Source organism: Fukomys damarensis, unplaced genomic scaffold, assembly GCF_012274545.1.
Source record: "Fukomys damarensis isolate Sample0158 unplaced genomic scaffold, DMR_v1.0_HiC HiC_scaffold_2, whole genome shotgun sequence".
Taxonomy (NCBI): Eukaryota; Metazoa; Chordata; class Mammalia; order Rodentia; family Bathyergidae; genus Fukomys; species Fukomys damarensis.
This window is the reverse complement of record NW_022900914.1, coordinates 56,334,462-56,359,720: the sequence shown is the minus strand read 5'-3', so window position 1 is coordinate 56,359,720 and position 25,259 is coordinate 56,334,462. Positions and strand designations below refer to the sequence as shown.

Below are 25,259 nucleotides of genomic sequence, written 5' to 3'. Positions count from 1 at the left end.
CATAACAATATTTATTTCTATCATTTATCATATTGTCAGGCCTTCATCCGTTTCTCATGGGCAGGGTTTAGAAGGAAGAAATGAAAACTAAGCCTAATGAAGAAAGTTTATCAAATTCTCCATCAGTGACTAGTTCAACTTGCCCTATAATTAATTTTAGGAAAGAGAGCAATGTAGGAGTACTTCATAGCATAGAAAAAAATAACTCAAATTAACAAGAGTGAAGAATGTACTACATTTTCTGGGATTAAATGTGTAGCTACCTGTCCTCTGTGAAAGTAGCAGCATGGCTAAGAAGCAAGAGTCTGACAGAGTTAAGAAGTAAGTTTAGAAAGACTGCTTTTATGTTTATGTATTGATTTCTGGCATAATACAAGCTATATCTTATTAATTTTGAGGATGAAGTTCTTGGTTATATATTGGAAAGTGGAGAGCTTATTGGCAGATTTATAACCCTTATTGCTGTACATATTCACAAACTATCATTTGGTAAGAGTAAAATCTATCCTTGCCTGTGCTATGTTTTCTAAGACTTGAGAGCTTTACTTCTAAGTAAATGAATCGGAAAGCATTCTGTGCACCAAAGCACTGAAGAGAAGGATTAGAAATTTAAATGGGAAAATCTTCCCCCCAAATCTCATAATAAAGCATGCATCTGGAGTGCTTTACTATTTTGCAACAGAAACGATGAACTTGCAATGCTCCTTATATTATCCTGCTTTTATTTTCTTATTTTGCAAATATATAAATGTTTTATTACTATGAATGAGAACTTATTTAATTGTGACATGAATTTTTTTTAATGAAAGCTTGATAGACTTTCAACAGTTCTTGAAATGACTACCCTTCTCCCTTTGGTAAGTAGGAGGAAAAATTAAAAGCCATTATGCTGGGCAGAAAATCTAGGGTTCTTTTTTCTGTAATGTATTTTTCCTTTTCTTTTTCCTTCATATTCATTCCTCTGACATTTTAGGTTTCTAACAACCCAGGGACTGCTACAAAGCTGAGATAACTGAGATTGTTGTACTAAAATACATAGAAATGGGTTTCTGTCACTCACCTTAAAAATAAAATAACGTGTTGTTTTTTTTTAATCATAGAGGCTATCTTAATTACTAGTTAGTTCAGGGGTGCTTTAATTCTTCTTAAAATGCAGAGAGGAAAAACTACTAACTTTTGATCAGGAGTTAAATGTAATAAAGACAGATGTACTTTCATGAAGATTTTGCTATTGTGGAAATAAAGTGGAGAGTAAGGAAATGAGGCACCAGGCAGTAGTGGGGTCAATATACCAACAGAATCCTAGCAGGCAGATGTACATAGCAGATGATTACTTACTGAATTAGCAAGAAAGCTAATTTGAATTAGAAATTCAGAAGAGTGTCCTCTATATATGATAGCAATAAGAAGTAAAGCTCCCAAATGTCAGTTTCAAAATTCTGGAGTTCATGGGACAAAGTACCCAGGAAGATGAGGTGAGTCTTCAAGCTAAGCTAGAAAGAATAGTTATAAACTTATCTTAAGAGTGCTCATATCAATGCACAAACTTATGCATCATTTGCTTCACGTTCAATCTCCTAGTCATGTGACCATACCCACCCAGCCAATGAAAAGATTTTTCTTTTTTTCTTTTTTGGTACTGGGGATCAAACTCAGGACTTTGTGATTTCTAGGCAGGTCAAGGCACCACTGAGCTAAATCCCCAGCCCTGAAAAGATATTATTAACTATTTCACTTGCAAGCCTCCAGGATTCTGAACACAGTGACAGGGGAAGGAATATATAGAAAGAGTGAGTGAAAAAGCGAATCAAGATCAATTTGAACTTAAAAACTGAATGATGAGGTATTTCTGGCACCTTCTCTTGCCTTGATCTCTTTCTATATCTTCCCTAAGCTGGACACTGGAAGTTTGTTTTCAGAAAAACTCATTGTGATGGAAAAAAAATCTTAAAAATTTGAAGTGTTATAATGTGGGGCCTTTCACCAAAACATTTAGCTTCTCACCCAATCTCATCTTATTTTCACTCCAGTATTAGCATGGCTCATCTCTTAACCTGAGATCATAGGCAGCTCGCCATGTCTGTGTTCTTAATTATAAATAATCAATGATCCCTAGATATTTGAGAGAGCTTACATGAATTGGGTGGAATTTAAAAGTGAAATTCAATAATATAAACAGTATAGGAAGCAAATAATTTGACCCAGATTTATAAAGATATTAGTTATGCAAAGAATACTACAAAACACTCATGAAAATATTATAAATGTAAAGAATATGAACTATTCTCCATCTGATTTGCTCAGCCAGGCAACTTGACTGCTGTTTCTAATACTCTGGGGACAATCACCGTCAACTTTTGACCCTTGGAACAATATAGAGTTTCAAACTTAACCACCAGCATGGGTTAATGTGCTTTTGTTTGTAGAATAAAGATAAAGGAAGAATAAAGTGCCTCTCTCAAAATTTACATGAGTATCTGGAATGTTCCCCACCCAAGGCCTATGGGTCAATGATTGATTGTTCCTCAGACCATGACATTACTGAGAGTTTTAAACTTTAGTAGGCAGGGACAAGCAGGAAGTCGTGTCCTTTGGGTATGCCTTCGATGAATACTGTGGGACCTCAGTTTGGCCTCTGAATGAATGACCTCTTCAGTATGTGCTCCTGTTATATGTCTGCCTTACTGTCCACAGAATTAAATTTCCAAAACTGGGAGGCAAAATAAACCTTCCCTGCTTTTACATTTATTGTCTAAAATATCTTGTTATCATGACAAAAAGCTGACATTGGTCTGGCAACTAGAAAATCATTCAAAATTATTCTTCTGAAACAATAGTTTATCAGAGTTGGTCATTTAGAGAAATCTTACACACACTTGATTTACTTTTACTGTCAAAAATGTGGTTTGAACACCCCATTTTGTCTTTTAGTAGGCATAAAAATATAGCTATAAATTTCAGCAACTGAATTGTACTTCATTATTCACTACTGTAGGAGTCAATTTAAAAAGAAGAGCCCAGTTCTGTTAGACGTCTTTAAGAAAGCTTGATTATACTATTGTTTGTTTTTCGAAGTACATTGACAAGTTCTGTGCACCTCTGCTTTAAAACAAGAAACCCACTTTTTCTCTATTCTGCCATACTTATTCACAATGAATCAGCCAAACCTCTCTCTTTTTTAATTGCAGTGGTTAAATGTGAAGACTTCAGACTGCTGTCCAGTTATAAATCCTTTATATATAGGATTGAGAGAAACTGGAACTCGGACTTCAAAAACTAATCATCTCAGAGTAAATCTATTTCAAAGATGTGACTTGTACAGCCAACACAGTCTCCCTTCCTCCCTTGAAACTAAAATGAAAAAATCACATGGAAATCAGGTTTAATATTAAAATAGATTTATGGCTTGTTCTTAGAGCAGTATTTGTGGGAGGTGAAGATTGTGCTCCCATACTAAAAGAGCTTACGGTCTCTACTCATTCACCAGTACTTCCCTCATTTTTGTTACTCTTTCTACCCTTAAAAATCATTTAGTTTTTTAGTACAATGAAACAAAATATTTAAAAAATTGGGGAGGGAAGATGATAAAACTAACTTACCCTGGTCAATAAATAAGCCCACATGTTTGGCACAGAAACAGTAATTTTATAGAATATTATATGAATTAAATAAAAGCATAATGGGTACTATTCCCAAGAAATAATCTTGGTAATTTTAAATTATAGACATATATTATCAAACCCAAATGAACTTGACACGTTTTTATGATTTCTCATCTCTAGTCAAATGAACACATGACCAACCTTGTTGTGGTACATCAACTTGACTAGATAAAGAGATTAGTATGGAAACGAGTAAAGCACATTTCTGGATGTGTCTATGTAATATTTCCAGAGATACTGAACTGTGATCCAGCAAACTGAGAGCAGGGAGTGCTTGTTCTGATTGTGGCTGGCACTATCCAACAAGCTTGCAATAGAAGGGGAAGAAAATGAGTCTGCTGCAGTTTTTTAGAAGCTCCATTCTGCTTGCGCTGATGTTTCGTTTGCTGCTGCTGTCACCTCTGGACATTAGTATCCAGTTTCTTCAGCCTACCAATGTAGATTCATACCAATGATTTTTAAGGGATATTCCAGGTTTCAGAGTGGTTCTACATCCTTGATCCCTCTTGTTGTGTGACTTTCAGCTTCTTTAGCTGAGCAGATACTCAAGATCTGCAGCACACAATCATGGTGGACTCTCATCTCTAATCCTGTTACTCTAGCACTTGTTTCTCTAGAGAACCCTAGGCAATGCAAAACATTATTTTAGAGTGTGCTAGACTGAATGTCACAGTGTTGGGATTTTACCTGTATTATTCCCATAATTTCACTTAAACAAAAAACAACAAAAGAAAATATTTATCTAAACTCATAGAACTCTATTCCATATACTCTGGATATACATTTGCATATATTCAGGACTACAAGTTTAAATTGCTACAGTTTAACTTTAAAAAGATTGATATGATTATTTGGGATAACATTTTCCTATAGCTTCCATTTATTTATGGAATAGGGGAGGGATTAATGACATTTTTCTCAGTGTACATATCTGAGCTATTTCTAGACACAAAAAATAAATTAATTTATTTGAAAAAAGACATTGGTTAATCATCTTGATAGCTTTATGATACAGTAATATATACACGCCAAACTTGGTTGTATCCTGATACTTGGATGAACACAGCTTCTTTGGCAATTAACCATCATCTACAACAAACAATAAGATTGCAGTGGTGAAAATGAGGATAAGTTAAGATGCAGAAAAAGTAATTTGTATTTGTGTCTGTGCTCCTGAGTTTAGAGAAACATGCACATAAATGTAGTTGGGAAAAACATGTGTAGATGGATTGATTCCAGAGGTCAGAATGAGGTCAATCAGGGCCAGGGATTTACCTTAGTGGTTCTGCCACGTGCCTCACAAGCAGAAGGACCTGAGTTCAATCCCCGGTATCAAAAAAAAATAAATAAGTAAATAAAGCCAGAATGAAGTCAATCCATTGTTAATACAGAACAAACTTCAGACTCCACACAAAAATCTTTGCTACTAATGTGTGACCTAAGTGTTAATTAATCCCTTTTCATGGGAGGTTTTTAACAAAAGCCAAAAAACATTTTTGCAACATATTTCATAGTCTTTCCAATGTCCAAAAGCATTTTCTAAAAAGGCTATACAACTGAAACCCATAAAGAGATTTTTTTCAGATTCCTAGACCAATTTTAGTCTTACTGAATCAAAAGTCATATTAATACTTTTTTGTATGTCTCAATTCTCCAGGAGACTCTGCAGCTTTAATGTGACCTTGTTCTCTATACCAGCATGTGGGAATCAGATCTTCAGAGGCTCAGGTCTGTTTCCACTGTAATGTTCAGTAATTATCCTGTAATGAGAAATGCTGAACCTGAGAAAGGAAAACTGTGATAGCTTTTCTAAAAGGCGTACTCTGTATCCATTATTTTCTGTATAGATAAAATAATTTCTTTAAAAGTACTGAAATTTTCAACGTCGTCTTTCTCCAAAGTTGGACCCTAAAATAATAATATGTAAAGAATAACAATTTCTGATTAAGTGAATGAACACACATTATTTATTTCATCAGTATTTCTGTAAGTATTGTAAACTGCACACTTGGAAGCCTTTTGTTAATCTTCACAGGTTCCTTCTTTCTTCCTATCTCACTCTTCATTGCTATCAGTAGACTATCATAATAGAAAAATATTTGCCTTTTAGCTGAATCATCTTGTTTGGATCAAACAGTTTAAGAAAATCCCTTCTTAGCTGATAAAGTTATTACCATTCATGGACATTATCTTCCCTGCCTTGTATTATTCTTCATTATTCTACAATTACAGGGTTAGTCTTCACATTCAGTCAGAGCAAACTACCAGCAAATGCTTCCATAAAACATATTAACTCCACTAATTCTTAGTGCCTTTTGAATGCAAGGGAATTTGCTTCCTAATTTATTTCCAAAATGTTCAATGTGTCAATCCATTAGCAAATTACACCTGATGTGTAGCCTTGGTGTCAGCTGAATTTGTATTGGCTCTGTGGTCCTTCCAGATTATGACACCATTTTTTTCCTTCTGTGGCCTTGAGTATTTGCACAGAGAAGAGATGCTATGTATCCTGGCTTATCTCCTAATTAAACTAATTGTGACTCCATGGATATGAGGCTAATTCCTCTGGCTTTATTTTAAATTGATCATCCTGTTTCTTCTACATCCTGTTTCTTCTTTTCATCAGGCTTGTGGTTTGCCCAGGAAAATGGACACAGCTGGTTCCTGAGAAATTTTTGGATCTTAAAACCTACTGTTTTTGCCAAATTGAAGAACAATAAATTTGCCTGCTTATTAGTCAGGTTCATAAAAGGTACCACCTGTTATTAGAAGTGTCAGTGTTAATGAGCAGATTCGCAGACCATTGATTGATAAACTCAGTGTCACCCTCACTTCAGAAGGATTTTGACTAGATAAATGGTTCTTAACTCTGAGAAGATGCAGCAGATCAGAAGTGTGTTAGAAACCGGAACTCTAGACTCCTAATAAACAATCATATGGAAATCTGAAAAATATGTATGTGAGAAATTTATACATTTCTCAAAGGATTTTTCATTTTTTAAAATTTTTAAATTACTCAGCTTAGATAATATCGATAATCCCATAAAATGATGTGCTGGGTAGACTGAACTGGAGAAGTGAGAAATTTATCCAAACAAGTTCCACTACTCAGTTTGAGTGCTGAGCTTCATTGCTAATCTCATGTTAAGACCTAGAAAATATGAGGATGTGAATGCTTATAAAGGAAAAGGTAGTACAGTTATTGTACATTGTCACATGAGAATTTCACAAAGCCTACAAAGTGTTTCCTCTTATCACCCTACTAAAAATTCCCTTTGAAAATCAAATGACATTAAACCTTTGGTGTTAAAAGGGCTGGAGTTACCATTTAAGCATCATAGATTTAATAGAATAGAAAGGCAGGGATCATAAACCATCACTATACTCTAATGCATGAGCTGCATAGGGTGCAGAAGGGATGCAGAAGCTCAGAATTTATAGATTTTCAGGTTGATCTAGCATCTGTAACATAAGAGAAAGACAGGAAATAAGCATACACTAGAGATACTTATCATCACTAATTTCTCAACTAATTACATTAAGACCATGAGAAGATCCTTGTTTCCATTAAATATACACTGTCCAGGGCATACACCATGAAACAGAAAGCACATGGGTAAAAGTCTTTCAATTTGTAATGAAACATTTTTTTCTAATGTCTCATTAGAAATCATTAAATTATTTAAATATTCTCCTTCAGAGTTCATCTCTGAGTTGAAAGAAGGTAAATGAAATCTAATATCATGCAGAGGTAATAGAATGCAGGGGGGGCCCAAGATAATAATGCATGTGTGAAGGTTTTTAGGTGGGGGGATACAGACATTGTGATGCCATCACCAGAAAGAGGGGTCCTGATGCTGTGAGAACCTGGTCCTGCTCCTCTGTCCTTTGCGTCTTCAGTGAAAGAACTGAGGTAAGAAACATAGGTGGCTGTGTGGAAGTCGAGGCAAAAGTTTATTGTAAAACAGATACAGATTTATGTGGTAGTGAGAATGCAAGGAGTGCTACTTAGGCATCTGCACTGAGTGGAAGTGGAATCATTTTACACACACAAGTTACACCTGAAGTTCGGCGGAGTATGGATATTATTATGATTTATCTACACAATGTATATGCATATTGACCTTCCCTTGGAGGGTCACTTTAGAAGTAGAAAATGTCTTCCTTGTTCTTTTCTTATGATCAGTGTTCTTGTGGAGGCCTTAATCATATAGGAAATCTATGAAAGAAATGTATGGGGTAAAAGTTCTAATCTAAATCAGGTCTCAGTCCAAAGTAAAGAGGTCTCTAAAGAATGTTTCCCTTCTGGTATCATAGCACTGGAGACTAAAGCAACCAGGCATGCATTTTGCTGTTTTCTGGAAAAAGACATCTCTGTGTAATACTGAACGGGCACAATGTGCTAACCTTGAAATATCGCTATGCTCTGGAGGACTGCTTTGGGTCTGAGACCTAATGAAGGATTATATTATACATAGAGGTCTGAGTTTCTTCCCCTAACTATAACTGGCAAACCATGCTATTTAGAACCCTTTTATTCTAAAGCTCTGCTAATATCTAACAGACCTACCAAACAATTTTATAAATGACAGCACCATGGAGTTTGTGCCTAATCAACTATATTTGTTAGTAATTTGATCTTTTCTTTTTCTTATACATACAAATAATACCTTAAAGTTAATGAGATTAACTTCTCTTCCTAACAAGAGGAAAGAACTAAGTGTTTGGCTGTTATGTGAGCAATTTGGAGTCTTTAGGTAAAGGAAGTATGGAAGGGTGATTGGGGGAAAGTACTTGAGGGAAAGATAGAAGAGAAATTACTTTAAATTTATTTATTTGAGTTTATGTCATTATTGCCTTTTACCATTAATGTCTCCATGCTTATAAAAGCAAAAATGAAAGTGAGCAGGATGGCTATTTCCATGCTTACAGATATTGGTAAGAATTTTCCATGTCTTTCCAGTCTTACTTTCCTTAAATATTTCTCTTATCATTTCATGCCTCAAATAGGGTAGCCTTCCCCTTTTCATGAAGAGAATTCCTTCTGTTGTTCTTTATCCCTTTCAGCCATTGGAGTGCAATTCAATATTCATTTCCATAATAAAGACATCTTTTATCTATCTGTGTTGTTATTACAGACATATAGTGCTCAACCTTGTATTTTTGTCAAATTTAGCCTTAGCTCCTTAAACCAACATGCAAGATCTAATACTCTGCCTTGTCCTTTATTCTATTTGTATATGTTAACACAGTTACTTTTTATAGTTCGATTATAAACATACCCTATTTGTGGTTTTTGGAGGTCTCTATATCCACAGAATCTTCCAAGCCAAAAAAAAAAGTGAAAGAATCAGGAAGTAGATCCTTCATTGGTTTTCAAGGTATTATAAGTGAATGATGAGGTTATCAGTCTAAGAATGGCCATTCCAGTCAACACTTTAGTAAAGGGCAACAGTAGTTTCCTAAATGCAATTGTTCATGTCAAAGAGATTTCTTTGCTCTTAGCTTTTCAGTTACAGGTAGGTGGATTCACCTACAAGCTACAAGTCTATTAAATCTTCTAACTGAATTCAGCAGAATGATATTGGTGCAATTTTATAGTTTCCATTCTCAAATTCTCCTGATATTTTTCTGGCTCTCAGACTACTTAGCTTTGCTACTATTCCTTACACTTACTCCTGTGCTTGTATTAGAGCTTTCCCAGCCCTCTCCTTGTTTTTTTCTCAATTCCTCATATTCTCATAATTTGTTGCATTTATATTAAATACTACACAATCTATCACTTGTTTTAAACTCTACTCTCATGTAAAACTGTTCAGTCTTCTTAGTTTGTTTAATATTCTTAGTTTGTCAGTACTTCCACCTTCCCTGAAATATAAATTTTGCCTACTCTCTCTTTGACCACCTCTGCTCCTGTGTCTGTTTCTTAGCAGAGAGGAAGAATGTGTAACTGTTGAACTCAGAGAAAACAGCAGTTGCATGAAGCAGAGCTTGTAGTACCTGCACATTGTTCATGTACTAAAGTTTACCAGATTGTCAATATACCATTTTTCCAATATTCGTGTTAATGGGGACAGGTTCACAGCCCTGAAACTGGACTCTGACTACAGATATTCCCCATTTAATGACTGAGTTTTGTTCCTATGATTAGGTCACTAAATGATTTCATTCCTAAATGAAGAATGGTATAGAGTATATACATTACAATATTCAGAACAAAGAAATGCTCAAAGGAAACTCCAATATTTCCAACTCCTTTTATTTGCATAATTTGCATGCACTTACTGTAATGTATAACATCATAAAATGGTATTGTACTATACAGTACAATCAGCAAAAATTACAATACTCTATAGACAAGGTATATGTACAAAAAGAGACACTGATGCTCTATAAGCAAGATGGACAGAAGTGTACAAAAAGATTCTAAGATTCTCAGTTGGAAATGCAGGTTGTTAAGTCTGAACAGCATGTCTCAGTCACAAGTCCAAACTGTTGTTAAATGAGGAATGTCTGTATTTGGATTCAGTAGCCTATCCACAACCAAGAATATATCTTAAAAAACTATACAAATATAAAATTTAGCTAAATTTGCCAAATTCAGAACAGATTTAATCCACCCCCAGAAGCACACAGAAGTGTTTAATGTTATAGGAGGGGAAACATGCATTAATAGATTCAACAAGCTTTTGGCCCAACAGTGACCCAGAAAAAAATGTTGAAACTCTTGTTCTGTGGAAACCTCCCAGGCATGTGGGCTATTTGGTTCAAAGTGTTGCTTTCAGCATGAGGAAGCCAGAGAAATAGCTCAGCTTTAAAAATCTTCATTTTTTAAAGATCGGTTTCAATTTCAATTCCCAACCAAAATAATTCTTCTAGAGTGAAACAGTAGTATTAATATGTAGCAAACACTGCATATATCAGATATTGTACTTAATTTACTCAGTCCTCAAAATAATCCTGCTAACTTAGATAATTATGATAATAGTTATAATAATTATATTTTGTCAAATTTAGCCCTAAATAGCTCATCAAACCAACATGCAGGATCAGATTCCCTACCTTGTCCTTTTTTTCTATTTATATATCAACACAGTTTTTATAGTTCTCCTACAGATACACCCTATTTGTGCCTTTTGGTTGGTCTCTATGTCAACACCAACAACAAAAAACTGCCAAGGAACAAATAAAGATGAAAGAATCAGAAAGTAGATCTTTCATTATTTTAACAAAAACAAACCTAATAACAAAACTGAGGCACAATGAGATTCAGGAAAAATATTAATATATTGAAGACTAAGTAGTTTCTAGTGAAGACACACTTGGAGCTTAAATACTGGGGCTTCATATAACACATTTTTATGTATTTTTTAAATTGCAGTTCCTTCAGGTCCTATTAAAGATGGAAGGAAGGCACAATGTAGATAATGATGAGGTCACAAACTGGGGGAGAGATTTGGTTCATTAATAATTATTTCCTTTTCTACTTGCGAAGTGGGACAACTGGAGTCTAACTGAAGGCTCTAATAGAAATTTAGTCACACAGATTTAGGCAGGCAAACTCCTTAGCTGTTGAGTTCCTACACTGTTTTCAATGAATATAGGAACTAATTCAATAGATCTGTGATAGGGTAGACTACTGTTCTCAACATCCCAAATCAACAACCCTCAGAATTGAGAACATTCCTATTGAAAGTGGTAGAACATATCAGGGGATAAAATCACTTCTACTAGACTTAGAGAAGATCAGGAGAGACTTCTAACACACTTTACAATAGAGGAAAATGCTTCCAGAGATTTGTGCTGAGGCAGGCAAAGAAAAACCAAACCAGAAAATACAAGCAGAAGACACCAGAATTTAAAGACCAAAACACAGTGTCATAACCCGGTGCAGATATTTGTCACAGCTATACATGCTAAGTAAAAGAAAGGAAGTATTCCACTCAGGATTTGCTTAAAGTGCAATAATTTTGTATATTTTATAGTAATATGTCAATGACAAACATAAATCTGGGTTCTGCAGTCTGTAGAAGTTTGATGAAAATGAGACAGTTGGAGACCACTGGAAAAGGAGTAGAATAATCTAGTGCTAGGAAGTGGTTCTGCAGGGATCAGACCCATTTGTTCTTTCACAGCAGCACCTAAGAAAGACATTAATAGAAATCAGGGCTCACATGCTTCCCCAGAATTAAAATCACAATACCGACAAACACAGCCTACTGATGCAGTTGAAAGCCAGGGATAGCCTCCTGAACATTTGCCTTATCAGAATAGTCAAGGTCACCAACCAAGAGACTAGCCCTGAGTACAGACAGTCTGGTGGGTACTTTTGATTATAACCTTTGGCAGGAACTATTTGCTACCCCATTTCTTTTGTTTGAGGAACCAGCATTATGATTTACTCTTTGTCAAAGAGTGACTAACTCCCTTCCTGCTTGAGAAGGTCCCAGTTAAAACACAACAACAGCAACAACAACAAAAACAGCAACTTTGCCTGTGCTCATATTCTTTTGGGTCAGGTCTGTTTTTATTATTTCTGAACCAAAGAGCCTAGCTCCAGTAGCAAAAATATTATGGTCAGTGTATATTCTTTTAAACAACTAAGGCTTCATTTCTAAAGAAGAATCTATTAAAATTTTGAAGTTTGGGCAATTATATACTTTAACAGTCAAATATTGATACTTTTGAGAATGAAAGGCAGAGAGAGAGAGAGATTAACAGTACTGAAAAAATGACATAAATTGAAATGTCACCACCAAATCAAAATGTACGATCACAGTACATAAAGGTATAGTTATGTGAGTAATTTTATGTTCCAATTCATCCCCAATGTGATGTAGAAACTTTAAGCAAAATATATCAATGCTAAAGGACACAACGTTTGAATTTCAGCTCTGTTCACTGGCTAGATGGGCAGACATTGACAATTACATAATTTTTCCAAGAATTTCCTTGCTTTCCTTCTTTACAGACCTACTTATACTTCTAAGTTTAGTGCTCTGCAGAGGCTCAATTGAAGGTAGTTCTCAGAATGACAAACAAGGTCACATAAACCTCCTAGCATAGCAGGTTTTAAAGGTATGTGAGATCTGCTACTGTTTGCAGGAAGTGATTTCAGGGCTAGCTGAGAGGCACCCTGACCCTCTGAAATATCTTTTCCATTCTGCTATGTAAGATGTCACATTACAAATTAAGGAATATTTTTTAAAATATGTCATGTAGAAGTCATACTGAAGATTTTCAGTGATGTATTCACTAGTATACATCTTGATCATTATGTTTATAAAAATTCTGAAATCAGATTTTAAAGGAAAAAATAATAATCCTAGGTGACCCTAAAGTAGTTCAATAGGGTGTAAAATACGAAGTGTTATCTGCTGAATACAAATTTTTATGCCACTCTGGCTGGAAGTAGTCTCGCCTCAAGAAGTACTGAAACCAAGGCATAAAGCCTTTGTCTTTTTGACACAGTACAGTGTTTTGAAGAGTGAAATATTAATCTAATCTGCAAGTTGTCTACATTGCTTGGAATGACTGGTTTGACAGACATTTATCCACTTGATGAAGAAGGTGACTGGTAGATCTCACATTGCATAGAAGCAGCCTAACAAGAATGATGAGGATGTGGCAGGAGAAATTGGACTTGATTGATGGTATTCACAAAGTGAAAGGCTTTGATGATTGAATCTTGTAATAGAATATTTTGGATGTTCCACTCCAAGATACTAATCCTCAAGATCTTGGTGTTTGTTAGGTCCTGGAATAGAGATTCTCAGTGCAATGTTAGTAGGTATACCAAATGTCAAAAACTATTTAGCAACACATAACAAATAACATTTTACTAATATTACTTAAAACAGGATGGCACTAATGGCTTCTAATTAAATTTGATCCAAATGATTCTAAAAAAGAATTACTATTTTTATTTAGGTTTTCTTTCTTGAAAGAAGAAACTCATGGTCATTCATAATCATGTAGCTTCCATTTAAAAGTCTCTCATATGGTGACATATTGAGACTATTCCACATGACTAACAAGTTACATTGTATTGTATATCTGTTCATTATCAAGTTGTCTTCTATGAATGTGGCTCATGTTTCAATGTAGTGCATGTGTCTTCATTTTCAGAGCAGGTTTCACATATGCTTAACTAACCTGTTAACTGCTCAAACACTGATAGGAAATCAGGGATACATGGGAAAATTAGTAGACATGTATTATTTTCAACCTGTCCCCTTTGGGAAAATTTGTTTATGAATGTTATTTCACAAATCTTAATAAATCTTAAAGGAATTAATCTAAGAAATAGCTTCTATGAAAATATTCTTAAATTTAAAAATTATTGGGCCGGGGATTTAGCTCAGCGGTTTGGTGGCCTGCCTTGCAAGCACAAGGACGTTCAATCCCCAGTACCAAAAAAATTTAAAAATAAAAATTATTAACTTATAGATGATCAGAAGCAACTGCATGTTAGTAGAAATAAACAAAGGAGTATGTAAATTGTGATTCTGGACCAAAAACCAAATACACAGCTCTTCCATCTAGGAGTGGAAACTACGAATGGAAAAATTGCTTTCCATCAGAATGGGAGTTGTTCCTCACACAGATGTGCTGGGTGATCACTCACTCATGCAAATAAAATGTAGAGCTTTCTCCACTTTGTACAATTTGGTCAGTATGAGTTAGTTATTGAAAAAGAGAAAGAAAAGTATGAGATACAATGCAAGGTAAGAAACAAAATATGTGAAAGATTAGAAAGGTGACATTTTCTGTCAAATTCCCCCTTACTTGCTGTGAAATTGTTCTTTCTAGTACTTTGCTTTTTTTCAAACGTAGTTTAGCTCTCACCTAAATCCTTCACAGTGCATTTAGAACTAAATAAAGCATTAATATGTTCATCTACTTGAAATGTTCCCTTAACTGTTACCTGCGGCAGTCATTTAACTGAATTTGATATGGAGAACACATTGACATTGTAAAGGTTAATGATCCACTGATTAACAATACTCGTTTTCAGAAAATGGCTTTAGTCGTTGTTTCATAGAACAAGGGGAACAACAATTTGTTCAGTAGTCTCCAATGTCTGGAAGAAGTATCATTTTATGCTAAATAGAGAATGTTTTCATTGTCTTGCAGCACGTAAGAGTGTTCACACATTACATGGATATGTAAAACAGCTTCTCTGTGTCTTTACCTTTGCTGGATTTAGAAGGGTTAAATGAGTTAGAATATTTTTCCCTGGCTTTCCAGCCCAGCAGCAATAACTGGAGAAAGTCCAACCAGGTAGAGAGAGTTTTGTAGAGAGAATGTGTGGTGACAGGTGGCATGAGGAGTCTGAAATCTGGATTTACAAAGTGAAATTCATCATCCAGATGGAGCAGTGCAACCCAAGAACTAGAAAGAACAAGTACAGTGCAGTTCCTTATGCTATGTGAACAGTACAATAGAAGTAAAAAGAACTGTGCAAAGGTGCATCCTAGATAAATGTTAGAACATTTAATTGTTAAAAAGTGAGGGACCATATTAAGGAAAGGCAGAATACTTTACTAATAGTGAAGTTCAATATAAAAGATTGGCACTACCTCTATCATTTGAGTATTTTCTACATGACAATTTTTCATTGTTTCTGTATATCTCAGTACTATCCCCAAAGTTGTCCCTTGAGATAGATGGTACTCATATTACAGCTGCACCAACCAAAGTAGAGCTTAAGGTTCACGCTGAGTGGCAGACTTTCCTGCACAGACACAACTTGTTTTGAATACAAAGACTCAAACTGAAACCACCATTTGCCATTTGTATTATTCTTTCACCACTGCTGTTACGGCTTTCATTACCTCCACAGGACACAGCAACATCATCAAACTCCTCTTTATCATGGTGTACAGGATACTGTTTCCTGAGCCACTTACCTGTGAAGCCTAATACTGAGAGTCATCTAAAATATAATCCTTCTCACCAACATCATGGATGTTAGAAAAATACCTAAAGTTACCTATGCAACCATACTTTGGGGAAGATTATTATTTAGCACAGTTTCCAGTGAGGGAAACAAAAGCTCTCCAGGAATTTTAAATAGCAAGGATTGAACCAAAAAGATTTATTTATAGGAGAGATCAGAAAGTGAAGAAGGTTTTAGCTGAGATTAAAGCAGGCAATGGTAGGAAACAGCTGTAAAAACTAATGTACAATTGGAAGAACCTGGGATCATCTAACAGCGGTAGGGCCACCAGTGCAAGGTGTGATCATAGAAAGCTCTTTCAAGCTGCCAAACACCCACTACAATTGTAGCTACAACACAAGGAAAACCTGTGGCACCCCCAGAGATACCAGTGGAGGCAGGGAGAGTTGGAGCACTGATGCTCCATCTTCTATCATTCTCCTGCCACTAGCACACAAATGTCCCATTTGCTGAACCTAATAGGAAACCAGTTGATAAAAGGAAGGGAAGCCAGTTCTACAGGGTTACCCCCTCTATCCCAGTGAGCAAAGTAAGAGGAGGGAGATTAGGGAATCTGAGAACAATAAAATAATCAACGGCACAACAATTAGCCTTCAAATAATGGGCGCTTCTCTTTTTTGCAGCAGTTGGTGGGTGGGGTGATAAATCATCGCCCAAACTGAATTTTTCATGAATCAGATAACTTGTATGAGGTTCAGATCACTGTGACATCAAATTATGTATACACACACACACACACACACACATACACACAATTCTGGAGGTCATAAGTTTGAAGACTCACATTAGACTAAAATTGTGGCATAGGTAGGACTTTAATGCTTCCTAGAGGCTCTAGGGAAGACACTCTTTCCTTGCTCTATCTCTCTGGTTCACATACCTCTTCTGTCTTCAAAGATAGCAAATCTCCTTCAGATTCTCTCATCATGAGTCTTCTCTTCTGTTACCCTTTTAAAGACCATTTAGGGCCCCACCCATTCAAGGGTGATAATGATTACCTTGGGCCTGGATAAGTCATGATGAATTAATCAGTTTTGTGTTATTTATTTTTCTCTCATTGCTGAGACAAAATACCTGACACCAAAAGTTAAAGGGGAAGGGGTTTATTTGGCTTACGTTTCACAGAGGTTTAGGCTGACTCCAAGATAGGGATGACAAACAGGCATGGCAGAGCAGGAACAACATGGTACCAGAAGGCAGCCAGTGTAACCAGAGAGTGTTGACAAGTGTCTCCCTGCCCCTTTTATCTTATCCAGACTACTTAGACTCACACCCTTAATCCTAGTGATCACATAACAGACTTTAATCTCATCTTTTACCTTTATTGTATTTTGGAATTTAAGAAAATGTCTTCAAGGTTTCTGGGAATCTCAGAATGAACATGTTGGAGAATCATTATTATGTCTAGCATACAAACTACTCTTGATTGTATATTGCAAACATAGTCTCTAATATTGGTAGCACAAAGCGTTATTGCAATGATTTCATGTAACACAGGAATAGACAAACAGAAAACTCATTTATATTGATGAAATTCACTTGAATCTGATCAAAGGCCTTAGCAAGTTTTCAGTGGCACTTTGGTACCTAGACATTATTTTGCCTGCTTGGATAATTATGTTACAGTTTTTCCCCAGGATTTTCTTTATTCTAGACAGCTGGACATGCTTATGATTCAACTTCTGTTTAAACAAGGTGTCACTATTCTAAGCACTTGAATTGAATAGAACCACGGCCAACTTTCCTAATAAATTAAGATAATTGCCTATTACTATAGCAAATTAGTTCTGCCCAAATGCTTTTTATTTTGTTTTTTGATCACTGTTGCTCAGTTGGTTTTGCAAGAATTCTGAAGCTGAAAATGGCTGTGCCTGAGGATAGCCTATACACTGGGATCCAGTTGGGGTCTGTCTTTGGAATTAGGTTCTAGCTTTTAATTCTCATACTGAAATCTTCGCCTCCCCCCTTCCAACAAGGACTGATCCTTATATAGATAAATCTTTAGGTAGCTATATACCTATGAGATGCAGAGGTACACCATTTGTCTCTTCCTTCAAATGTTATTTTTGACCATAATTTTTTTAATTTGATTGGTAGCTAGCATGACACTTTGATAATAGAAATAACAATGTGAAGGCTTGAAATGTGATATTTTATATCAAAAATGTTCAACATATATTACAACCTTACTATAAAATATTTTAAATGCTTAATTTGATTTTAATCAAACCTGTAAAAAGTCATATGCTTAAAAATTTAATTTTTCTCAGTAGTATAATATGCTAGACATAATCCATATACCATCAATATACTTTAATACATATAAATATTAAAATTGAAAGCAATCATACTGATGCAGAAAAGGAGATATTGAATTACTTATATTAGAATGTCAGGTTTCCCACTTCTGGTATCACCTTGCTGAAAATCTCTCTATAAGCAGATAGGAGAGGCCTTAGTCTATGCATTCCTCAACACATAGCTGGACTTCTTTTGAAATAATGAAGGGTAAGGAGTATTCTGTTGCCCAGTATGTTGACTATGGTTAACAATAATGTGCTGTGCACTTCAAAAATGCTCCAAGAAAAGATATCATATGTTCTCATTACAAATGAATCTGACAATGTAGGAGACCAGATAACGAGGATGGAAGCCTAATTGACCTTTGTGAGCACAAAAGAGAAAAACAGCAATCTGTGCCTCCTTTGGCAATGTCCAGGCATGCTAGCATATTGCAAGTTCCAGAGAAGAGTCAATATAACTGAGATCTGGATGTTTACCTGAGTACGTGCTGTAGATAACAAGAAGCAGATAAATCTTCTCTTAACCTAATTTCTTGCTCTTGTGTGTAAGTGAATAAAAGTGAGGTGAGCCAAACACTCAGGGCTCTTTGTCCACTAGAGGCAAAGAGCTCCCTGGCTGCCTCATTCTAAATTATTTCTGTGTCTGTGTCTTTAATCTCCATTCACCCCACCCCCCAGTCAAGGATAAACTGTTAGACTGATTCCTACAGATAAATATTTGGGTGGTAGAGATACTTACTCTGATTTGAACATTACTCCATGTATATACCTATAGAATCATTACATGGTACTCGCTAAATATGTATAATTTTACATGTTAAATAAATATGTGATGGGTAAAATAATGGTCAACTTATAATGCCCAGTTGAACTGAATTAGCATGGTTGTGTATGGAAGCCCACCTGAGGATTGTTGCCAACAGCCTAAAAAGAGAACTGGAGGAGACAATCATGAGCTGTTGATTTTCTTTTTTTGTGCTGGGGATTGAACTCAGGACCTTGTGCTTGCAAGGCAGGCAGTGGAACCACTGAGCTAAATCCCTGGTCTGTGCACTGTTGATTTTCTAGATTTCTGCAGCTGGTTTTCCTGATGCAAACTTAGCTGTTTTCATCCAAGGAGGAGCTTGGGGCCTTACTGTCACTGGGATTCGCTGTCTTTTCATCAGGGGAGCTCTGATCTTCACCAGAAGCATCACTTCCTTGCTCCAGTATAGATTTCTCAGCCTGATAGCACAAATCCTTCACCCCATTGCCATAAACTTTCTGGCTTCCACCACTGGTCTTTGGGCCCTCTGGGTGCAGATCCTCCATAAGGCATGGGATATTGCCATGGGCTCTAGGCCATTGGTTGGACTTGTGGAGGACATTGCCTTTGACTCTAAGCCTTTAGCTTGACTTGTGTGTGACATTGCTTTGGGATCCAGGCCCTTGGATGGATTCTATAGGCCTCTAGTGTGTGGCTAGATCTCTTTCACTGCTCTGTATTTGACTTGTTGGGTAAATATCATAAAATAATCCTAGAAATTATGTGTCCTGTATTAAATCTATTTCCCTTGAAAAACCCTGACTACAACAACATATACAAAAATAAAATAATGAAGAATAACCACCTTAGAAATATAGATGTTTTGTAATCAAACATCTAAACTACAGTCAAAACATAATGTGATCCACAGTGGTCTTGGAAAGGAAAACTGTGCTGCTTTTATGAGGAAATAAAGTCATGGTCACCTGCATGGTATACTTCAGGTGGTACACAGTGAAGCTTCCCTAAATAGTCTCCTTAATACACTAAGAATAAGCTTATGTTGTGCTATTAAACTTCAGTGTTTTGTAAACTTATACATCTTTTAAAGACATTCATTACATAGGAATGGCTATTTCAGAAATATTCTTTGAGAATTGCTCTGCAGCCTTGTGGGAGATGGATAAGCATGGGGCATCTAAAGTACTGAAAAAGTATTCGAAGAAAAGGCCAAGAGTTAGATGAACAAGTTTGGGAAAATATTTCGAAAAGAAATTAGACTTTCTATCTAAAAACTGCTAGGGCAGGCACGAAATGGAAGCACAGAGAGTTAGCAGCTGACTTAGCTCAAGTCAAGAATTAACAATGTGAGGACACATTAATTCTCCTTACAAAAAAGAATAATTTTCTTTTTAGGGAAAAAAAATGATTAACTTTACTAAAGAAAAATTTTTTTTCTTCTCATTGTCCTACAGGAAAAAAAAGATGCAGAAAATAAACTACATGTAATATTGGTAAAGTTTTTGAAGACAGTAAGTACCAAAATGCTAGAAAGTGATGAAATATTACTTTAAAATTGTTTCATTGAATAATTAAAATATATTTTTACTGATTTGGACAATTAGCTGAAAACGTACTGCTACTCTAAGCAAAGAATTTCTATATCATTTATTTCACCTGATTCTCACAATTTTACTAGATTTTTAAATATAAATTACTATAAAAATTGAATGTGAAAAGAAATAAAGTATCTAAGGTCAGACAAGTAGCATGAGAGACAATGACATATATCTAGGTTTTAAAACTTCTTTTTATTGTGTTGTGTTTTTGTTTTGTACTAGAAATTAATCCCGAGACTTCAACTTCATAAGCACTTATTTTTTTTATTTTGGGATAGGGTCTTGCTATGTAACTGCGTTTCCTAGGTTGGGCTTGTGTCAGGGTTAGGAGGTTGAAGGGGTATTTTTGTAGGTAAGGACCCCAGGATAAAGAAAGTACACAAAACAACATCAAGGATGAGACCAAGAGCACATGTCTTTGCTCCTCAGCCTCTCTGTAGGCCACTACACAGCCTTACATCATTATGTCTTTAAGAACCAGGTAACTAATGCATGGTAGTCTATGCTAAGTCATGCTTACATAAGTGTGTCCCATTGTGTGTATCTGCTAGATGGAAGAATCATGTCCTTAATGGTCCTCAGGTGCCCTAGGCTTTAAATCAATCAGAAGTCAGAGGCCGAGCGACAAAGCCGGACTCCATGAAAGGACAGTGAGTGCTCCTGTGGTTGTGGTTCAGCACCGTGCCCTCTGACTTGGCCAAGAAGAAGGAAGCTGCCAAAGTTCAAAAGCAGCCCCAAAAGGGGCATGAAGAAAGCAGAGATGCTGTCACAGAACCACAAGTGGCAGAGGAGAAGAACAAAGAGGCCAATGGCAGAGAGACTATAAAAGTAGATTTGCTGACAAAGGAGCTGGAGGACTTTGAGATGAAGAAAGCTACTGCTCACACTGTCACTAGTATCCTGACCTCTCACCCCAACAGTAGTGATGTCTACATGATCAACCTCTCACTCACTTTCCATGGTCAAGAGCTGCTCAGTGACACCAAACTGAAATTAAACTCAAGACATTATTACGGCCTCTTTGGTTTAAATGGAATTGGAAAGTCCATGTTGCTCTCTGCTATCGGGAAGCAAGAACTGCCCATCCCCGAGCACATTGACATCTACCACCTGCTTCGGAAGATGCCCCTTAGTGACAAGACACCTTTGCAGTGCGTGATGGAAGTGGACACAGAGCAGGCCATGCTGGGGTGGGAGGTCGAGCGGCTGGCTGGCTCATGAGGACTCAGAGTGTGCGAAGGTCATGGAGCTCTACGAGCACCTGGAGGATCTGGATGCTGGCAAAGCAGAGATGAGGGCCTCATGGATCTTGCACACACTGTGTTTCACCGTGCAGCAAAAGAATCTAAAAGACTTTAGTGGGGGCTGGAGGATGAGGGTCGCCCTTGCCAGAGCCCTCTTTATTTGGCCTTTCATGCTGCTCCAGGATGAGCCCAACCACCACCTGGTTTTGGATGCTTGTGTGTGGTTGGAAGAGGAACTGAAGACCTTTAAGCACATCCTGATCCTTGTGTCCCATTCCCAAGATTTCCTGAATGGAGTCTGCACCAATATCATCCACATGCACAAGAAACTGAAGTATTATAAGGGTAATTATGACCAGAATGTGAAGACGTTGCTGGAGTTGGAATTGAACCAGATGAAGAGGTTTCACTGGGAGCAGAATCAGATTGTACACATGAAGAACTACATTTCTAGGTATGGTCAAGTCAGCGCCAAGCGGGCCTGGCAGGTCCAGAGCAAGGAGAAGACACTACAGAAAATGATGGCCTCAGAACTGACAGAGAGGGTCTTGTGAATGACAAGACATTATCGTTTTATTTCCCCCCATGTGGCAAGATCCCTTCATCTGTCATTATGGTTCAGAGCATGAGCTTTAAGTACACAAAAGATGAGCTTTGAATCTGTAAAAGTCTAGAATTTGGTATTGATCTCAACCCCAGAGTGGCCCTTGTGGGGCCCAACAGAGCAGAGAAATTCAGTCAATTGAAGCTTCTAACTGGAGGGCTACTACCCATAGACTGGATGATCTGAAAGACTTCTCACTTCAAGATAGGCTGTTACCATCGACATTTACAGGAGCAGCTGGATTTGGATGTCTCAGCTTTGGAGTACATGATGAAGTGCTTCCCTGAGATGGAGGAGAAGGAAGAGATGAGGAAGATCATTGGACAGTATGGTCTCACTGGGAAACAACAGGTGAGCCCAATCTGAAGCCTGTCAGATGGGCAGAAATGCGGAGTGTGCCTAGCCTGGCTGGCCTGGCAGAACCTTCACATGATCTTCCTGGATGAACCCACCAACCACCTGGACATGGAGCCCATTGATGCACTGGCAGGTAACATCAATGAGTTTGAGGTTTTGATGCTGGTCAGCTATGACTTCAGATCCATTCAGCAGGTGGCAGAGGAAATCTGGGTCTGTGAGGAGCATACAATCACCAAAATGATCCAGAGACATCCTGGTCTACAAGGAATACCTCAAGTCCAAGCTGGTGGATGAGGAGCCCCAGCTCACAAAGAGAACCCACAATGTGTGAGACCCTGGCTGGGCTTGGGTCAGGAGCATCACCTGTGGACTGCCAGCTGCCACACAACCAACACCCAGGACAGGGCCTAGGGCTACGTCCTGCATTGCTGCAGTACTGCCCCAGGCCCTCCCCTCCTCAGCCTGCCTCGCCACATCTTACCCACCGCCAAGCAGTACCTGTCTGCTTCCATCTCCTGGTTACATCTGTTTTTGCACTGGACTCCGTTGGCTGCCCCCTCCAGCCCTCACTGGTCACCTGGTCCAGACAGAGTTACAATCAGAGGTACCTGTGGGCTGGCCCAAGGGCTCACAGCCTGGATATGGGAGGCAGTGGGAGCCTCGTGCTCTGAGCTTTGGTAATGCTGGAGGTAAACCCCCAACCCACCACCCCCATTCCTTTATACCTCTGGTTTGGAGATGAAGACCAGTCTTTGGGCCTGGTCAATTTTTTTGTTTTTTGTTTATTTTTTGTTGTTGTTGTTGTTGTTTTTGGTATCAGGGATCGAACTAGGGTCCTTGTACTTGTGAGGCAGGCTGCAGAACCACTTAGCTCAATCCCCAGCCCATGGCCTGGTCAGTTTTTAAATAATTATTTACCAATGTACCTTTTAGACCAAAAAATCAATCAGAAGTGATTCCCTACATCCCACCCCACAAAGTTCAGGGAAGTGTTGCTTGTATGAGTGGCCCATAGAGCTGAACCTTGAGTACAAAGACCACAACAACAATAAATGCAACATAATATCACTACTACTATTGCTGCCATGGTGCAGCTGGTATCCAGCAATATTACTTGATTTTTCATCATCCACCCCCACCCATTATACAAAACAGGTCCCAGTCCTTGTTGGGTGGTGGTGCTTTTTTAGATAAGCACCTGGACATTCTGGCGTTGTAGAACCCAGGGTGTAGGTATGGTTCTATCACGGCCAGTCAATCCAATTTAGCAGGGACACTGGCAAGATCCTCCATGGGAGGCCTTTGGCTGACTTCATGAGTCTGGATTTCATTGCACAGCCAAAAATGTGATTTTTGGTGTACACAGTGAAATGTGTGTGTCCAAGATATAACGCTGTTAGTGTGACTCATCCTGGTCCAAAGGAAAAGGTAGAAAGAGAAACCAGTATCAGGAGATCCTGACCTTCCTGGTCAGTACAAACCACATGCTCATCCTGTGATTTGATTGTGGCCTGAATCAGCTTTTACACTCTGGCTTAGAACACCAGACTTGGGTTACTGTTGCTACCAGGGGTAATGGAGTTAGAGCTACATCCATTGCCACTAGGGTGATGGACCAAGCAGCCACAATGTCACTTCCTTTTATTACCTAAGGACTTCGGATTGAAATTGCAGATAGGCTGGCTATGCTTTCAAGAGGGGATCCAATGGGCTGCCACCAATGCATTAGAGTCAGTGCCCTATCTGTCACTTTTGGGCTGTCCAAGCCAGTAACCAGAGTGTCATCCCTCAGTATATGGTGCAACTCTCCATTCAAATATGCAGAGTTCCTTCTCATTAATTACAAGTAGTCACTCTGTCCACAAATCTGTCAGTAGCTTGACCTGCCTGTCCCTGTTTCAAAAGAGAAGATTCCTATACTGGGATGGACAGCAACTGCCATGTATTACAGGGCTCTTCCACAAGTACAGCCGTCCATAGATATATGAGGCCTCGGCCAGAGGGCCTTCTTTCCCTTTCACATAGGGGTTGGTTGTCATTAACTACACTCTATCATCCTTTACTGTCTCCTGTTCCTTAAACATCATGCTTCCCCAGACAGTTGCTAATTCAGCCACCAATGGGCTGGCTGATAAGGAGGCCCTCTGTTGCAAATGTGTCCCCCCAGAGTGGGGACCTGGGCTACTCACTCCTACGATGAGACATACATGTGCATACATACTGGGTATCTACTCAACTTCCACAGTATGCTACCCTGTGATCCCTTCTCAGGCACACAGAGCAGTATGCACTGCTGCTGTTTCTTTATCAGGGAATACTGACTCTGGGCTCCTTCTCACAACTGTGACCAAAGATAACAGGGTGCTTCTGCTTCCCTTGCCTTTGCCACAGGCCCAGCCAAACCCAACACCATCTAGTCTAACAGGATAAAAAGCAAGGTAGGGTCAGTGACTCAGAGGGCTTGTACTTGTGCAAGTGCCCTCTTCCAGGCCTGAAAAGCAGCTTCTGTTGCATCTATCCAGTCGTATGTCACACCCTTCTGAGTCCTCTGGAATTACTTTCGTCTTACTTAACCAGATAACACCTAAGAATTTGACTGACAAGCCCATTCCCTGGACTTTGTCTTTGTTGATGGCCCACCTCCAGTCCATCAAAGCTTCCTTCAGACTGCTCACCATCTTCCAGATCTTCAAGGCAATCAGAGGTTAACGTGCCATCATCAATCATTGGCCAAATCTGTAATATAACGGTATCGACCCA

General features: G+C 37.9%; 1 pseudogene; it reads left to right on the top strand.

Moving 5' to 3' along the window:
- The first annotated feature begins 286 nt into the window (after positions 1-286).
- Positions 287-22,830, top strand: LOC104867305 (annotated as a pseudogene).
- The last annotated feature ends 2,429 nt before the right edge of the window (positions 22,831-25,259 follow it).